Source organism: Apis florea, unplaced genomic scaffold, assembly GCF_048593485.1.
Source record: "Apis florea isolate Af1SG1 unplaced genomic scaffold, ASM4859348v1 contig_3158_pilon, whole genome shotgun sequence".
In the NCBI taxonomy this organism is placed as follows: domain Eukaryota; kingdom Metazoa; phylum Arthropoda; class Insecta; order Hymenoptera; family Apidae; genus Apis; species Apis florea.
In genome coordinates this window covers 7202910-7220383 of record NW_028256713.1, presented here as the reverse complement: position 1 = coordinate 7220383, position 17474 = coordinate 7202910, and the positions used below count along the sequence as shown (strand labels likewise).

The following is a 17474-nucleotide window of genomic DNA, read 5'->3' as shown; positions in this document are numbered from 1 at the left end:
AATTAAAAAGAATGAGTAAGTTTTAAAAATTGACGAATAATGGTGCGGAATTGCCGCTCTTATAAATATGTTCCTTAATTGTTTCATTTTTATACATACGTATAATCTGGATCTTGATATTAACACGAACTTCCTCCAAGTAACGAATATCTTAGATTGCGGCAATAAAGTGTTAATTCGTATCAAAATCGTAAAAACAACTTGGCAGACACGATAATCAGATTAGTAAGTAGATATTCGCCACAATGCTTTTGGAACAGAATTTGCCTTAGTTATAATACATTTAAGTGCGATTTATGGCACGTCGAAGAATCTCTTTGCATTCTAATTAAAACATAAATTAAAGTTAAAAATTATAAAGACTTATTTATTTGTTAAATTCGTTAAAAAATATACTTACTTCTTTTTTTATTTTTTTTATTTAAACATATTTCTTTAATTTTTTTTATACCTTTAATTGATATATTATGTTAAAAATAATTATTGAGATATTGTTGAAATCATCGTTATGAAAAATAAGATTGTTAACTTACCGTATAATCTGAGTTATATATCTCTCAGCAAGTGAAATAGCGTTGAATTTTCCGCTTCCTACATTTGTCGTTTTTTTTTTTTCCTCTCCTCAATTCTTACGTGACTTGTCTCTGCTCCTTTTCAAACTAGACACGCAAACATATATATATATATATAAACCAATTGAACATTGCAACTTTATCACAATTGTAATGAGACAAAATGACAGAAATAATTCCAAGTTTCCTTTCTCATTAGTTTAATCTATCTTTTATTTTTAATAACGTAATAAAACCGATACGATAAAAATTCAAAAGTTATTCGATCCACTTACGAATATTATATTGTAAAAACGATATCTCGATACAACTTATGTATATCGATACAATTTCCGTCTCGAAGTTAATTCAACGTACATTCGCGGTTGTATCCCGGAGACAGAAGCAATAAAAAGCTGAAACAATCATTTGGACACACCTGTAACTGTATGGCCATTATGCGATGCAGTCGTGTCGATTTCGAAATTCGATCGCCTCGGATCACCTAAGGTTTCTCGACCGTTACTCGTTGTCACCGGCTCTGCCAGATTGCATTTGGATTTGCATATGATCGAGTCATGGGACTGCCGTGTTACGATCGCACTAACACGCATTCCAGCTTCCGTGTCGCATCATATGGAACAATTCAACGCGTTAATTACGGAAACACAAACGAGATATACGAGAGAATCTCAGGTAGGAACGTGTCACGCCGCGAAAACACTTGATTAATTAATTGACTTGGATGCGAACGGTATATGGGATTGGCTTTCGACAAAAAAGAAAAAAATAAAGGAAATAGTTCTTTTATCTAACGAATTAAAACTGTTGAAACTTATCACAGACCATTTGATATCTATAATTGGATATCGTAAATCATTTTAATTAAAAGGAGAAAGAAATGTCCATGATGATTCAGTTCAGATATTTCGTCGAAAAAAATTACGTATGAAATTGTTCGTTATATATATTATACTGATTAGACTTTCTTTTACATGCTACTTCCGCTTTCACTACGCCGGAAATGTTTCTATAATTAATTCGTAGGAAAGATTCGTATTTGGATTAAATGAACGATAAAATAAAAGAGATTTCTTTCTTGATTTCAATGTTCACATCACTTTGCACGTTATTCTTTCACATTCACAAGTGGAATCGTAATTGATAATATTGAATTTATAAATTAATTTGTGGTTCTCATAATTAATCAATTGTATCTTATCTTAAATTCGAAATGAAAAATGAAATTTAAGAAACATGGTTAATTTTATGGTAAATTGAAATTTGTTTGATATAGAATATCGAAACATCAAAAGTAATGGCTATCTCAAAAAATAAAAGCTGTATGATTTTTGCTCATATAAATAGTAACTTCGTTTTAAAACTAAAGCAATGAATTAATTTCGATTTAATAAAAAATAATGACACATCTTCTTTGATAAAACACGTTTTCGTTTCGTTACGATATGTATAGAAAATGTAAATGTCACCAATAAAAAATCTAACCTATATATTTATAAATTTTAATAATAATTCAGAAACATAATATAAACGAAGAATAGTAAAAAAGACAAAAAGAAGTATAGTGGAAACGAATAAATCTTAGAAGGATATTCTCTTTACCTTTTATATTTGATAACAATTAAATAACAATGTTCACACAATCAAATATTCCGTTACTCAAATTTCTAGTTTCAGTCGAATTTTTCTCAATCGAATCAACGTTCAAATAATCGATAGTTTTGATAATCGAGATTTTATCGTCGATATTATTATCAAAAAATTCGGATAATCGAACGTTCCATCAAATTTCTAGTTTCATAATCGAATTTTTCTTTAATCGACATTCCAATAATCGATCGTTCTGATAATCGAGATTTTATCGCCGATATTACTACGTATCTAAAAAATTCGATTGATTCATGAAAACATGGACATGGAATTTTCGAAACTTCGTAGATATACATACGTAAGTAATTGTAAGAAGAACGGTTCGTGTATTACTCGATAGGGTGTGTTACGGCGTACACAGAACGATGTTAGACGTTTGATTAATAGCGTCAGCGCTGATTGGTCACGCTACTAATAAAGGAGCGTTCACACGTATTAAAAGTTCGCGCCTCTGCGTCCACGCCGGTGTGCTCAGCGTCTTCGGTCATTGTAGTCTAGTGTTGGCACGATATAACGAGGGAATGGCGTGTCTTGCTCATAATTGAACCGAGCACCTACAATCCAATCGTTCTTAATCATTCGAATTCATCTCGCTTGCAAGTTTCATTCTCCTTTATTATTCGTTGTCTTACCAACCTGCGAAACTTATCCGAAATCCATATTCCTTTTTTGCTAATAACCGTTATGGACATTTTTTTGATTATTCTTGAATATTCAAATAGATTATTCCAACATGATTGTTCGACAAGGTATGTTACGTTTCGATGGATGTTAAATATTTCAATCTAAATCTATGATGAAAGTATGTAATAATTTCATTTTCTCTTCACTATTCATTTTTTCTGTGCAACTTTTAACGTTTACTATCATCGAGTGCTTTGTCAAAGTTTTTACGTTACAGTAGATTTTTGTTTGAAAAATTTTACTCGTTTCTACGAAAAATTTGAAAGATCTTTCAAAAATCCATTCAATTGGTGGGGAAAATTCGTGTTATAGATTTGAATACACAAGTCGAGACAAGTGACTACACTCGTAAATTAATTTAGCTCTTTCCTTCGTGGCAAAAGAGCGAAGAGATTCGCGAAGAGCGAAAATGGCGGAGATTACGCGAAATTATGCAAATGTACGGCATTGTAAAGGGATCTGTTTTTCGTTTTATTGGACTGGGCCTGCGGTGTCCTCGGTCGTATAACCGAAACAAAAGCTTACCTAACGCGGGAACAAAGGGTATAGAGGCGAGTAGAAATCTCTTGAGGGCACACATGCAACGAATTTAACTGCTTCCCTAGGCATTACTCTTGCTGGGTTTCTTTTATTCCCGCTTATTCTCTAACTACCCCCGTCTATCGGTCTTCGTATCCTTTTCGTGGTTTACTATTTGCAAAAGCAAAGATTTTTCAGTTTAAATATAAAGTATTATACGGTCAGTTACAAAAAATGTTTTCATACGTTATCTTATAAGGAAATATTCATCCATCTTGAAAAATTTGATTTTAATGAAAATTTGCGTGCATATACATTTTTCAATAAGAAAATCTTTTGAATGTGTAAAATCAAGTCTCAAATTTTTATTATTTTTTTTATGTTTTATACAATTATATACAATTTCGCTTCGAAATATTTTTTACAATTAAATAATAGAGTTTTGAGTATCCTATTATTTAAAATTGTACTTTTTTTTTTCTATCTCAAAATTATATTTAAAAAACGAAAATAATATTGATAGTTGAGATGATTAGATGATTCATTTACATGATTTCATTCTCTCGATATATATATATAATCCATTATAGTTTCACACATTCGTATGTACTTATAATATTTTATGTAAAATAGGATTATTATTAATTTTGATAGTATAATTTATTAGTTATTTTTTTTATATTAAAATATGCATTTATTAAAAACAGATTTTTCTCTGACACAATATAAATCGATTGCAGGGTCGAAGGACGGTTGCTTTGAAAGGATATTCATTATGTCCCTGAAAGTGCGGAGTCTTCGTAACAGCTTTTAAAAGGTGACAAAATCCCCTTAGAGCACGGTTCGCAAGGGTAGGCTAAATTACAATTAATTAATTGACTTCGACTCCCTGTAATTCATGCGGTAAGTCAAACTTAATTAATTATCCTTTAGGGTCAAAAAGAAGGGAGTTAGAGGAAAAAGAACTTTCCATCTTCTGATTGGAAGAGGTATTTGTATTGTTTTTGCCTATAAACTGTTTGCTTCTTAAAAATATACATCAATAATTAGTTTCGTATATCAATCAGAGTTAAGTGAAATTTATTTTAAGTACTAATTTAAAAATAATTATGTAAAATAATTTCAAATAAATTATACATATATATAAAACTTATTTCAGTTGATGATTATGTTTTTCATTTGATCAATTAAAGGAATTTGAGGCGAGATGAATATAATGAATTGGGAAAATAATTTGAAGAATTGATTATTTGAGGAACATTCAGAATAAGTATTGAACAATGAATAAGGTAATAATTGCAAATGTATTAACTTATTTTTCATACATATTTTAAAAATATATTTATTATTTGTCAAATAAATTTAAATATTAAAGTAATAATGTAATAAAAAAATTAGATTAAGATTATATTTAAACAAAGAATTCATATAATTATTTATGATTCATTTTTTTCAATTTTATAGGTATATTCTAAAATTTATAAATTATATATTTATCGAAAAATAAAAAGCTTCTTAAAAAAAAAAAAAAATAACGACAATAGAAATGAAAATACTATCGATGAAAGCAACAGTTTTACCTCGTATCCGACATCAATAAAGTAGGTTGAAATGTCAGTGGTTGAAAAGGCTATTAATTACAGACACCCTCCTCTATTGTAACGACGCCGATAACTTTTCTATTATCCTTTTAAAGGGAGATTTAAGGCCAAATAGTCTTAACAACAGCACGCTTGCAGGTCGTATAATCCTTACTATCATTATCGATATTTTTTTTTTTCTTTTTTAACACAACTTTTACATCTGCTCCGAAACGAATAAAAATCTCGTTATCCGGAAAAGATGATCCTCAGCTGTTAGGCTACACCCACAGATGTTTCTATTTGCAACACTTACGAAAGTGTAAGCCAGAAATTTGACAAAGTATAATTTTATTTTTGGGAGTCATAAAATTTCAAAGGCAAGGACCACCACGTACACACATGCTACGATCCTTTGTTGTTAATGGAAGCCTTGATGATCGCGGACAATCGCCGAAGGTGTCTGTCTGCCTGACAAGCCGACACTCTCTACATTGTAATTAATCAATATTACATCGACAATACTTGTATGTGTGTTCGAGGCAAAAGCTATTGTCGTAATTTGCTGCCCTTCTCTTTTTTGTTTACGCCGCAATCGGCCACAACCGCGATTTTAATTGTACCGCTTTAGAGAAACATTTTAAAAGTCGGTTGCTCAAACGAGATGTACTTAATGAATCTTCGCGATGCTAATTGCACCGACTTGCAAATTACTCCGACGATTTCCGACTCGTACATGTATGAATTATAAAAATTTCATGAATCATGCAGTAAATCATTAAAATATTTTATATAAATCAACGAGCAATAAAAAATAGTTGTATAAGTAAACGTTTTTCTCGTGTTTTAAAATAATATAATGCAAAATCTGTCGGTTTCTCTGAATTGTTAACTACTTAATTTTTCTATTTATTTCTATTCATACTCATTCTTTTAAGAATTTTAAATCAGAAATTTTATTTAATAAAATAATTATTTTATGTTTAAAACATATTTGAGTATAAAGATTAAAAAATAATCAAATAAATGAAATAGATTTAAATAAATATTGAGGAATCAGAAAAATATAGGAGAATATAGTTTCATATCTCATTCAAATTTTTTTGTCAATAATCATTGTAATATCAGAGGTCATTTCGGTTATTAATATCTGTAATTAATAAAAAATCACTTTAAATATAATCTGAAGTTACATATATAGAGTTAATTTCTATTTAAATAGATTATTAATTAGATATTAATTAAAAAAAATGCTGCATATAGATAATACCGACAGAAATTTTGCATTCGCTTATTTTGAATGCGAGTGAAAATTAATCGTGAGAGTTAAAAAAAAAAAAAAAAAAAAAAAAAAAAAGAAGAGAGTTAGAGCGAAAATTTGGCGAGAAGCGGGAAAGGGTAATTACTAATGATCGCGGAGGATCGTTATTAACCTTTCTGGTGGCGAGAGGCATCAGGACGTAGCAGGACCATTGTCCATTCCGCTAGGTTCATTACGGTGTTCCAGTAGGGAATGAGGCGATGGTCGGCTGGATGATGTAAAAAAGGGTAAAAGAGAAATAAGAAAAGTGTCGGGGGTCAGAGGAGACCGAACGGCTACCGTGAATGGCGCAGCCTGACCCAAGAGCTGCCGGGCATCAAAAGGGCCTCAAAAGGACCGCTTCGAACCTCGGCCTGTCCGAAGCTCATTTGTTTTCACCGGCGCATGGAAAGATCGATCGACCGATGTCTTAACCCTACACTCTCCACGGAATCATCCGCTTTCGATAAGAAAAATTCTGAGGCATTAATTAGATCGGCCGGTAATAGAGTCATGATGGAAAACTGATTGCCTGCGTCGAAGTTACGGCAATTTACTTACCTATCAACTATCTTCTCCGAGTTTCCTTCCATTTTCTTCTTGGTAGTATTTAACGTAGTTTTATACAATTCATTTTTCTCAAAAGTTCATTGTTTTTTTGTTTGTAAGTTTATATCTAATATTTATTTTTATAAAGTTTATTTTATTGTGAAATTATCTAATATTACTCTTTTGATTTTTTTTTCCTTATGATTCTTTTTAGGTCACGTTAAACTAGATTAAATTATTTCTTAAATAACATTTTCAATATAATATCCATAATCGTGTAAGTCTCTGATATTTATTATTATAAAATGGTGAAAAACACGATGAAATCCAGAATTGTTATGCATACTGGTGACAGGAAATTGATGACCACTATATATAGAGTAGAAAATTCCCATGAGGTATACATTCATGTTATTCGCATATGTTAAACAGCATATACTTATCCTTTTTTTCTATTTCACACAGGTTTTTTGTAATCGTCTTTCTTCTTCTTGATATCGATTCGATGGATGATCGTTAATTTGAATGGACGAAATGATCGGTAACATTAGACTGGATAATTCGATGAGCAAAACAAAAAGATATAAATTTATATTCTCCATCGAATCATTGTATCTTACGTTCTCACGGCAAAAACACGGTAGATTATCTTACGTGATTGGAGCGGATGAAAATTCCACGTAGACGGACGTGCGGGGTGGAAGTGTTGGGAATTTTAGAAAAATCGGATGAGGAAGAGGTTACACGAGGGGATACTAGGATTGCATTTACAAGGGGGATTTGTACGGTAGTCGAGAAACGAAGTGAAATTATCGATGCGATTGCCACTGGAACAGACTCTCGGTTGAAGGGCCGACAAAGGGTCGATCAGCGATTCTCTCCATCTCCTTTCATCTCGTTCCTTTTTCGAAAGATAACCCCACGGTGGCCACCTTTTTGTTTGCACAGTGAGATTGCTTGCCTCTTGCTCGGAAATTGACCGAAGATTACGGCCGACCGACGTTTGCTCTGCGGCCACGGCCTTAACTTTGCGCTACCACAAAAATATCATTGGCTTCCTCCTTTTCCCTTCCAACTTCTTTGTCTTCTTCTTTCTATTATTTTTTTCCCCCCTTCAGGTATTGATTTCTTTCGCATATATGAAAAACCAATCGATCTTTTACCTTTTTTCTCGCCCAAAGACTTGAAATTTTAAAATTCAAATTACAAATTAATTTCCTCTAAATAAATACGTACGTAACAATCTATGAAAAAATTATTCTTATGATCCATTACGTGTCGTGCGTATTTGAACATATTCATAAAAATTTGCATATCTAATCGTTATTCTTCAAATTTTTTCCCAAAACGTATCGATAAAATCGTTTTTTTTTTTTATTCTTGATTTACAAACAAAGTAAAGTATCATCTATCGTTCGTCCGAGAAATTATACGACAAACATTTTAACTGCGACGTAACCACAAAACTTCTCTTTCCCCGGTCGTACACTTCCCTTTCCTCCTTATCCCGAAGAGAGATGATGTCTAAGCTTATTATCGAGACCCTCGAGACCTCTCTTTCTCTCCATCTTGCAGGATTTGATCGAAGTTGATGGAGCGAGCACGGAGCTAACCGCCCAGAGTATTATGTGTCGAAAAATATTCAAGAAAACCTCTTCGGCCAGTCCTTCGGAGGAGCAATGACTTTTGTCCGCCACGATACTGTCAGAAGTGATTACCCGTAATGGATCAAGCTCTTTAATGCTCTACCCACGTGCGCTAGAAGAATTATCCGTCCGAGAGGCAGCTAGAGCTTGTTTAAAGGGCGTTGTACGCCCGTTATACGACGCGGTAACAAGCGCGATTTCAGCTCACGGTGTACAATTAAAAGTAACACGGCTCGATGCGCGTTAACGCGAGCGAGTCGAATCGTTTGATCCTCCGTAGAAAAATTGCGCGCTCTATTCCGAGAGAAAGAGAAAGATTTATGACATACGGTTCTAAAGATCGTAAATCATTTGGTATATCGTAAACAGCCAATAAGCTGAGATCAAAGAGACATTAAACTCTGGTCGAAGTTGGAGAAGTGGGGTTAGAACCGGTTAATCGTCGATAGAGGAGCGATTATTAAACAGAAAAAAAAAAAAGAAGAAGAAAACAAGAAAAGAAAAAGAACAGATTATTCTTCTCCTAGAGAAGGCTAATTATGAGAGGCATTAATTAAGCACTAACGACGAAGGATTATTAACGAACAAATCGGTTTTCCTTACATGGGGACAAGGTTTTGATCGACGAGCCACGAGTTTAGTCGAGGGCAACTTACGACGGCCAATCGATCTATCGATTGAGATCGATCGGATTACCGGTATGCACGATCCTTTCCTCATATCGATATATATATATATATATATGTATGTATGTGTGTAAGGATCGATTGCAGAATGAAAGATTGTGAACTAATACGGGTGACAGAAGGGAGTGTACAGACGCACGGGAAAGACGCGATTGAATTACCATAAAACGCCATGATTAACGTAAAGTAAACGAATATAATGCCGCAATGACCGCAACCTGTTCTATAGCAGTTAGAGTATGTCCCCACAATGGTTTCCTGTATCTCTACGTCCGACGTGACTTCTCTTTTATCACATCGTTCTCTGTGAAATTATAATTTCGTGTACGAATAGATTTAAATTTAATTGGTAGTGGAATACTAAGATTATCATCTGTGATGAGAAATACGATAAAACTTTAAAACTTCGCACGGTCATTCAATTATTGGGTACGTGTGTAATAGGTTAGGTAATATGAACATTATGAATGCAGAAATAAATCAATTTACATAATATATCCATATATTTAGTTTTGAAATTCTAGTTTAAATTTTATGTAAGTATTATTATGTATGCTAGCTTTTTATTATTTACGTATATCAATAATTTTATTATTCATTTTAATATTGAAGTAAATATATAAAAGATATAACAAATAGAATAGAATAGAATTTTGTGAACATGAATTATATATTTATATAATTATATATTAAAATAAATTGATTTAAAAATTATATATTACATAATCAAAATTTGATAAGATCTTCATCAATTAGAGACATGATGTAATTCCTTCAAAATCTTTAAAATCTTCAAAATCTTTTGAAAACGCGATCTAATTGTTTTGAAGCAGAAATTGCGTGTTTTTTGTTTTATAAAAAACTTAAGTGGTCGATGTGCGTGCACGAATGCGTGAGAATTGACATGCGTGCATAGGTGTGCGTACGCGTGACAGTGTACGGTAGGACAGAACATATGATACATATGGGAACGTTAGGCTCTGTGGTTTGAAGCCCGTAACGTGTGGCCAGGGCCGTATGAGGTGTAAGGCGCCCCAACGATGAAAAGGGGGCCACGATCGGCAAGGAGAAACGAAGAAAGGAGATTAACACTTCTGCATCTTGCCACATATTATATGTGGATTTAGCCTTCGAAGATTACGCAAACGAGGGAGGCTTGATTTCCGATCGATTGCAGTGTCTCCGATGACAGGAATTAACATCGTAGCCTTCTACGATACTAAGATATTTGATTCTGCTCGAATTCCATATGATTAATCGAAATCTTTCGTTCGAAAGTTGTCTTACGCTCGAGAGCTTATAATTTGACATTTATCGAAAGATATTTTACGATTTATCTTTGAAGTATCTGAATCAAAAGGGATAGATTCAAACTTATCTTAAATTAAATTTAAATTATCCTTTAAATAATGTCGATTTAAAAACTTAATTTCGAACTTGAGTTAGAAAAATTGTTAATTAGTTTATCGATAAATTTTTTATCTTTTTCATTCAAAAAGTTCGTCTAATTTTCTGATCTGTATTTTCAAATTTTACAGTAAAAAGAAAATAGGTGGAAAACAATATGATAGATGGCGTTTAGTTAAAAAAATATGGCGGGCGTACGTTGGTACTTTTTACGTTGTTTAATTTTTTGTGAGTGATTAAATAAGTGTTGTAGCGGAAAAAACTTCCCTGTGATTTCTTAATAGCAATCTTTTGTTTATCAAAATCGATCCTTACCTTTATTTCGAAAGTTTATAACAAATAATTATTCGTAATTGCAGTTAAATTTTCAAAGTGAAATCCTAACCTAATAATTTTCGTTATTTAATCAACGCGATTGCCAACCATCAAGTCAATTGTGTCTATTCGAATCACAAGAATTAAAAGAAAGTGTGGAAAGTCTTCATTAGAATAAGTTATATCATAAAAGATTCGTGGTGTGTGGTCATCATGGTCCTTCCAAAAGAGACGGTTCGAAAGGAGGGTAGTGCATCGACGCATTGTGTCTCATTCCACGGTGCATTGCGCAAGCTTGTGAGAGAGTCGATTGGCTGATCGGTTACAAAGTCTTTCTTGCGGCAAGACCGCATTCCGTCTTTAACCGGTCCCTACATCGACTCGTCGGCTCGATCTCATCGATGAATTCGTCGATCCGGCAATACCCAAGATTTTTACGATCCCTCCCAACCAGGATCAGGCTTCATCGCTTCCTCTCTGCTAGGAAGGGGTACTCTGCTCGTCGATCGAGGTACGTCGTATGACATATTTGTAAACCGTATACCGTTTCACGAGGAAATAAACTTCCGCGCGGTGGCGTTTACCTACCTATATTTATCATGCAAATTCGTCGTAATTTAAAATTTACGCGTGTCTTTGAAATTACACGTCTCTAATATATATTCCCGTAGCTTTCCAACATGATTTTAACATCGCTATTTTGATGAATGCGCGTTTTCTAGCGAGTTCCTCGAACTCTACTACGGCAGGTAGCTCTCTGGCTATGTTTGATTGATAAAACAGCACCGATCTGCATACCGACACGTATCTGCGTGAATATATAGGGTGTCTAATTTTATTCCATAAATGAGAATTACTCATAAGCTATTTATTATTTAAACATTATTTGAAAAAGATACTATACATAGATGATTTTTCTATATAAATTATACCTGTTTGACCTTTCGTAGGAAATAGCGCATTAAAAATTATATTTAAAAGAATGTATATCATTTTCGTATGTCTACGCGTTTATCTATAAAAAAAAAAGATAATTAGATTCTATTGCATCGAAATTATTTAATTCCTATCTGAATACAATAAATGCAACGAGTTACGAATAATTTACAAAAGAAAATAGAATTTATAATTAGAAATTATATAAGAAATATTTAAGAAGCAGATATTTTTGGAAGCAACCATAAATTCATTCTCTAAATGGATATGAATCATTTTATACAAATATTCAAGTGAAAGAATTCGCATGGAACAACAAGAAACAACAAATATAAAATAAATTCGCGGTTGCTCTTCACCAAGCTATTTTTTTCTCTTGTTATCCCCTGGTTCTCGCTAATGATGCAATCGACTAACAAGAATTCCAGCCATCAACTTCTCGTGGCCGATCGTTTCCTCTTTCCGTTACCGTATCTCGGTCCATCTCGTTCCTCAATCTCCGTGGTAATCGTTTTAATCTTTTCTTCGAGTGAAAGCAACTCCGGCTAAATTGAGATCTCGTCGGTTCATCCGGACTACGCCGGTGAATTTTATCGATTTACCCTTTTCCCTTTGAAAATTCAACGCAATAATCATCCGTGACCTTTCTAATTTCGCGCCCTCAATTTTGTAGGATACAGAAAAATGCATAATTTCATTTCCATAAATATTGATTCTTCTTATTTAACTCTTTGAAATATAGATATGCATCCGTAGTAAGACGATTGAACGAAAAGATAATTTTTTAAATTTTATTGTCTATCTATAATCCATTGGACTATGGAGTGTAGAAAATTGTTGAAGGGTGACCAATAGGATAAGTGCTTTTTAGAAGATCGTGGCTTCGATTTTTAATTCACGATTTTTAATATTTATTTATTTCAATATAATTTGCTGTATTCTACAGAAATATCAAAACGATCCACTGCACTTCCATCAATATTTCTATAATTCAATTTCCACGGAATTTCCAGAAATTATAATAAAAATCGTTAATGTTAATTTTTCAAAGTTCACCTTATCTTCTACACTGAAATTATTATTTAAAAATGTTACAAAACAGAGTCAATTAGAAAGCACCAATTATGGAAAAGTACTTATTTTTCTTTCGTTCGGTAATTAGTTAGTTCTTTTTTTTAGACCCAAACGAGACGGGGAAAAAAATATTGACAATTTCTCCGATGGTATTAAATCGGAATCGGAATGATTTTTAAATCCGTGGTGCCCGTACGTAGTGAGCGTAATTTATCGGATTAGACAACCGGGGTCGTTCCGTTTCTAAAGGTGCAACGAGTGCATCGAAGGCGATACACCTTAGGCGGGAATAAAATCGCCGGGAGTGACGAAGGGTCGTGGCAAAAACGCGCTCTCGAAGAGCTAATTTTTCATTCGTCTTCTCGGTCTATTTGGCCCCTCTACCCCCCTTGCATGCTACCACTTACGTGTAGATCGGGCAAAGCATCCATCAACCGCGCGGCGGTGGTGACTTCTAGATGCAGAAAAACTTAATTACCTTCATTAAGGTGGAGAGGCTGGCTGCGTGATCGCGGCTGATCAGTCCTCGATTTCGTCCCTACCCCTCGTCCCTCTCCCTCGATCATTTTCGAACGATTCGTCTTGGATCGCCCGTCAAATCAACATTCCACAATAAAAATTAATTTTTCTCGCATGCGAAAATCCTTACATACAGAACAATTTACATAATAATAATAATAATAATCCTTCCTTATAGCGAGAGTATCAATCGATTTTATGAACAAAAAAAGGAAAACAAAACGAAGCGATCACGGCCAATTAGAAACTTCGTTCGGGGGCTCGTGGCTTTCTCGAGCGAGCGAGAAAGAAAGAAGGCACAGTGGTGCATGCATGCACCCGCTTGGCGCATACGCCGGTAACGCACGAGATATTATACAATGCCTCCCTCCCCCATCCTTCCTCGCCCGCTTAATGACTCGGCCGCCGTAGTGCCGCCAAAGGGGCGAGCTTCGTGCCATTTTATTTTTACTTCCGCAGGCACCCTATAGGCACCCGCTATTAATTGCCGTCGTTCCGCACCGGGTTCGCCGCGAATCCATCTACAACCACCATCACGGCCGATACTTGCGTGTAACACGTCCCGCGGGGTTCGCCCCGCTTAAACTTGCGACCACGCTAATTCCTCCGCGCTGTCCCCTGTCGGGACGTTCGTGGATCGTGGGTGGAAGGATCGGGAGTTGAATGGTTATTGAATATATATTTCGAGGAAGGATCCTTTTTATTATGAAATAATTATACGAATTGCGAATTTCGTGTATTTAATATGCAACGTTGCGGTTGAAATTTATTGGCCATGAAAAAGTGGAAGCATAGGAACCACCATTATATCCATTATCCTCGAATAAGGAAGGAAAAATATAATTGAAAGAGGAACGTTCGAACATCATGCACCGAGAATCGAATTAGAGAAGAAGGGAGCACACCTTCTTCCCCCTTTCGCGAGCATTTCGCCGGGCAATTTTCCAGTGCATGACAATGGGAACGCGCGTTTCGAAGATGACGATAAGAGTAATGGGTTGCTCTCCCTTCTTGCTGTCGTTATGCTGCTTTATTATCGCGTACCGGCCCGCTCGTTTATTGGCCGCAGTTAAACGAGAGCAAAGGACTGTATACAACGAAAGGAACCCTCGACTCCGCGGTGCTGGTTGCTGGTTGAATTAACGCGGGCATAAATTCCCATAGACACCTCCTTAATCGGCCTGTTCCTCTCCACACCTGCCCCCCCCCCTCTTCTTCTTCTTCTTCGAGGGGAACGCATTCACGTCGCCGTGGCGGTTTATACGTAAGCGCTCGAGGTGGCTCGAGGATGAAGACGTATGCTGACAATACCGGCTAATGCGCGATACAGTAACCGATACAGTTATCTGTTCCTAATTGTGCGCGCCTCGCGTTTGTCGCTGTGCTGTGGGAGTTTTTTCTTTTTTATCGTCGATAATAACCGGAATTAAATACACGTAACAATATATTAACAGTTTCTTAACTCAGCTTTGAAATTCAAATTCGAAGATGATCGAGTCGAAGGGGATGGAGAGAAAAGTATTGACGGACGAATGGCGGAAAATTAAATAAGAGAAATCACGATTCTTCCATTTTACTCAAAATAACGGGGGAGGGAGGAGGATCGATCGAACGTAAACAGGCGTGCAACGCGGTAATTATCGCGTCTCATTCGTTTCTTACTCGACGTACTTGGAACGGGCGGTTGTTGTGCAAACAGCAGGGATTACACACACATCCCCCCGATATCGGCTGAGCGAAGTGGAGAGAAGTTTCGACCTTTGTCGGCGAGAATATTTCAGTAGCAATCATATCGGGTAATTCGCCGGGCTGATTGTCCCTGACCGCAGCTCCGATCCACGAATAAGGCATCGTTCCTTATTTTATTCCGTCCTTATTTGGCCAAAGGTAAACTCTAGCCGAACCGCATCGCGAATATATATATATTGTACGATCGAAGGAGAGGAAGGGAAGGATGAGATCAAAGGATCAGCATAAACGATCCAATCAGTCGAGTAATTCGCAGTGATTGCGTGGTATTCGCGCTGACGGCCCGTTTCAGCTACCGTGCTGAATATCGTGCGGCCGCGTTAGAAAACAATCGTCGAATTCCTTCCAGACCCCGATTCCCTGGAAAAAAAGAAAAGGAAGGAGGGAAGATCGAATCTCGTATCTTCCAGTTCCCACGCCGGATAATTTCGGCAACACTTTTTAACTCTCACCTCTTTTCCGGTACGGGAGCAGCCAGGTTAATTGAATTCCTCCTCGAAACTCGTCCTTGTATCTTCATACGCTTTATATTCGTTTCTTGGACATTGTTATTAAGACTGTTTCGAATAAGGATGCAAGCGGAGGATATATATCTGTTTAATTTCTGAATACAGCAACAATATTTGCAAATAGTTGGATTATTTGTGCGTGATAAATGGATACAATTTTTATAACAAAACTTCAACTTTCGTGTTAAATCGATAAATTAATAGATATTCGAATAAAACGTTCCGCCTAGAGCATCATCTTTCCCCCTTCCAAGGTAAAAAGATTACACCTTCGCCTAGCCGTGGCTTATTAAATTAGGATGATACGGTGTCTCACGTCCGGAACAATTACGGTCCGCAGGGTGTTTTTAAAGATCATCGCCGGGACCGGTACGGTCAATTAGCGATCGGGATCGTCACCCGCCGTCCGCGTATCGTATTTCCAACGTGGGAGGTCCACCGTGTCTCTTCCGAAACGATGAACCCGTGGAACTCTGTAAGAGGCTTCCACGGTATGCCCTGCGCTCGTGAAACACTTGGATTACGTGGATGGAATCGGGGATGGAGGAAATTTTCGCAACGATCCAAAATGTATCCACTCTCCCTAATTTCAGAATCATTTCAAGAATTATTTCAATTTCGATTATTCGCTATAATTTTACTTTACCGATTCCGCGAGAAAGAGTGTAAATTCTAAAACGGATTCTCTCTCTCTCTCTCTCTCTCTTTCTCTTTCTAAGAGCGAATCACGAGCGAGAAAAAGTCTTTGATCCGAAGAAAGTGAAGAGAAACGATCGAATCGATTACGGGGTTAACGAGGATCATTATAATACACATCGTGGCGGATAGAGGTGGAGGAAGGTGTCCGCGACGGACGAATTCGGGTGCGATCATGCAAGAAATCTGGCCGAACGAACTGGAAGGGACGGGGATCCACGTAACACGATCGGGCCAGCGCGATCACTTCGGTGATCCCCTGACGAGGCACACGTATGTAAACGTGAAGTCGTGATATCGAGATCCAGTAGGGGGTGAGGGGGGAGAAACCGGGCACACTCGCCCTCCTCCTCTTCACGAGAGAGAGAAACGAGACGAGTGTCGGCCTGTCCCCAACGATTAGCGGCTCGTCTAACCAGCCACCAACGATCCTACGAAGATTAAAGCACGATCTTTCGTTCGTCTCGACGACGAATGTGCGAAACGAATGCTTACGAGTTTAGATAAATAGCAAATGTGCCAGTTAAATTCATGAAACGGATATTCGGACAATAAGCCTCGAGGGAAGAGAGATATCTCGAGAGGAAAATTGGGAAGAAAAGAGTAGCCATTAGAGTAGGTTATCTCTGGAGGAGAGTCTGTTGAACGGGGAAAACTCTTTTTCCTCCGTTGCGAATCAGTTGGGGAACTCGAGCGGGAAAACTCTTCGGGGACGTACCGTGAATTCACGGTTAAGGCTTGGCCGCCTCTAATGGAGGAGGGTGACAAAAGGAGGAACCGGGTGTCCCTCGAGCTTGTTAACTAAATAAAGGATTGCAAATTTTCGATTCGAACGGATTCCTCGCCTGGTTAACGGTCGCCCAATTTGTCACACGGCTTAGGCCACGTCCCTCCACCACGAATAAACGATTTTAACGCGGCTCTCCTCACAATGCCTCTCGTAACTGGTCTAATGTACCGAGGAAATCATTTGCGGCCGAGAAACGTTCGGTTGGACGCGGGGGATAATAGACGCTGAATCGGCCCGTTCGCGTCGCTTGACAAATTGAACCGTCGTTGGAGAAGAACAAAGTTGAAGGAGAA

At 36.4% G+C, this 17474-nt stretch overlaps 3 long non-coding RNA genes across 6 annotated transcripts in view; 2 read left to right on the top strand and 1 right to left on the bottom strand.

The window, feature by feature from the left end:
* The first annotated feature begins 486 nt into the window (after positions 1-486).
* LOC100864813 (uncharacterized) lies at positions 487-5836 on the top strand. 4 transcript variants are annotated; one of them, XR_015292464.1, is made up of 6 exons: positions 2701-2971; positions 4166-4276; positions 4359-4414; positions 4585-4714; positions 4890-5026; positions 5122-5836. It is a non-coding gene; the product is annotated as an uncharacterized LOC100864813 (long non-coding RNA). The 4 variants fall into 4 exon arrangements; XR_015292463.1 differs by lacking the exons at positions 2701-2971; positions 5122-5836 and adding an exon at positions 487-1247 and having other exon boundaries at positions 4890-5042; XR_015292465.1 differs by lacking the exon at positions 5122-5836 and having other exon boundaries at positions 4619-4714; positions 4890-5042.
* On the bottom strand, positions 2168-3248 carry LOC147657488 (uncharacterized). Its single transcript, XR_015292468.1, has 2 exons — positions 2859-3248; positions 2168-2776 (listed from the first exon to the last, which is right to left on the bottom strand). It is a non-coding gene; the product is annotated as an uncharacterized LOC147657488 (long non-coding RNA).
* A 4942-nt stretch (positions 5837-10778) lies between the features above and the next one.
* The window catches only part of LOC147657487 (uncharacterized), a 97632-nt gene continuing 90936 nt past the window's right edge, over positions 10779-17474 (top strand). The window contains exon 1 of the long non-coding RNA XR_015292503.1: positions 10779-11419. This is a non-coding gene — a long non-coding RNA (uncharacterized LOC147657487). The remainder of the gene's footprint in view (positions 11420-17474) is intronic.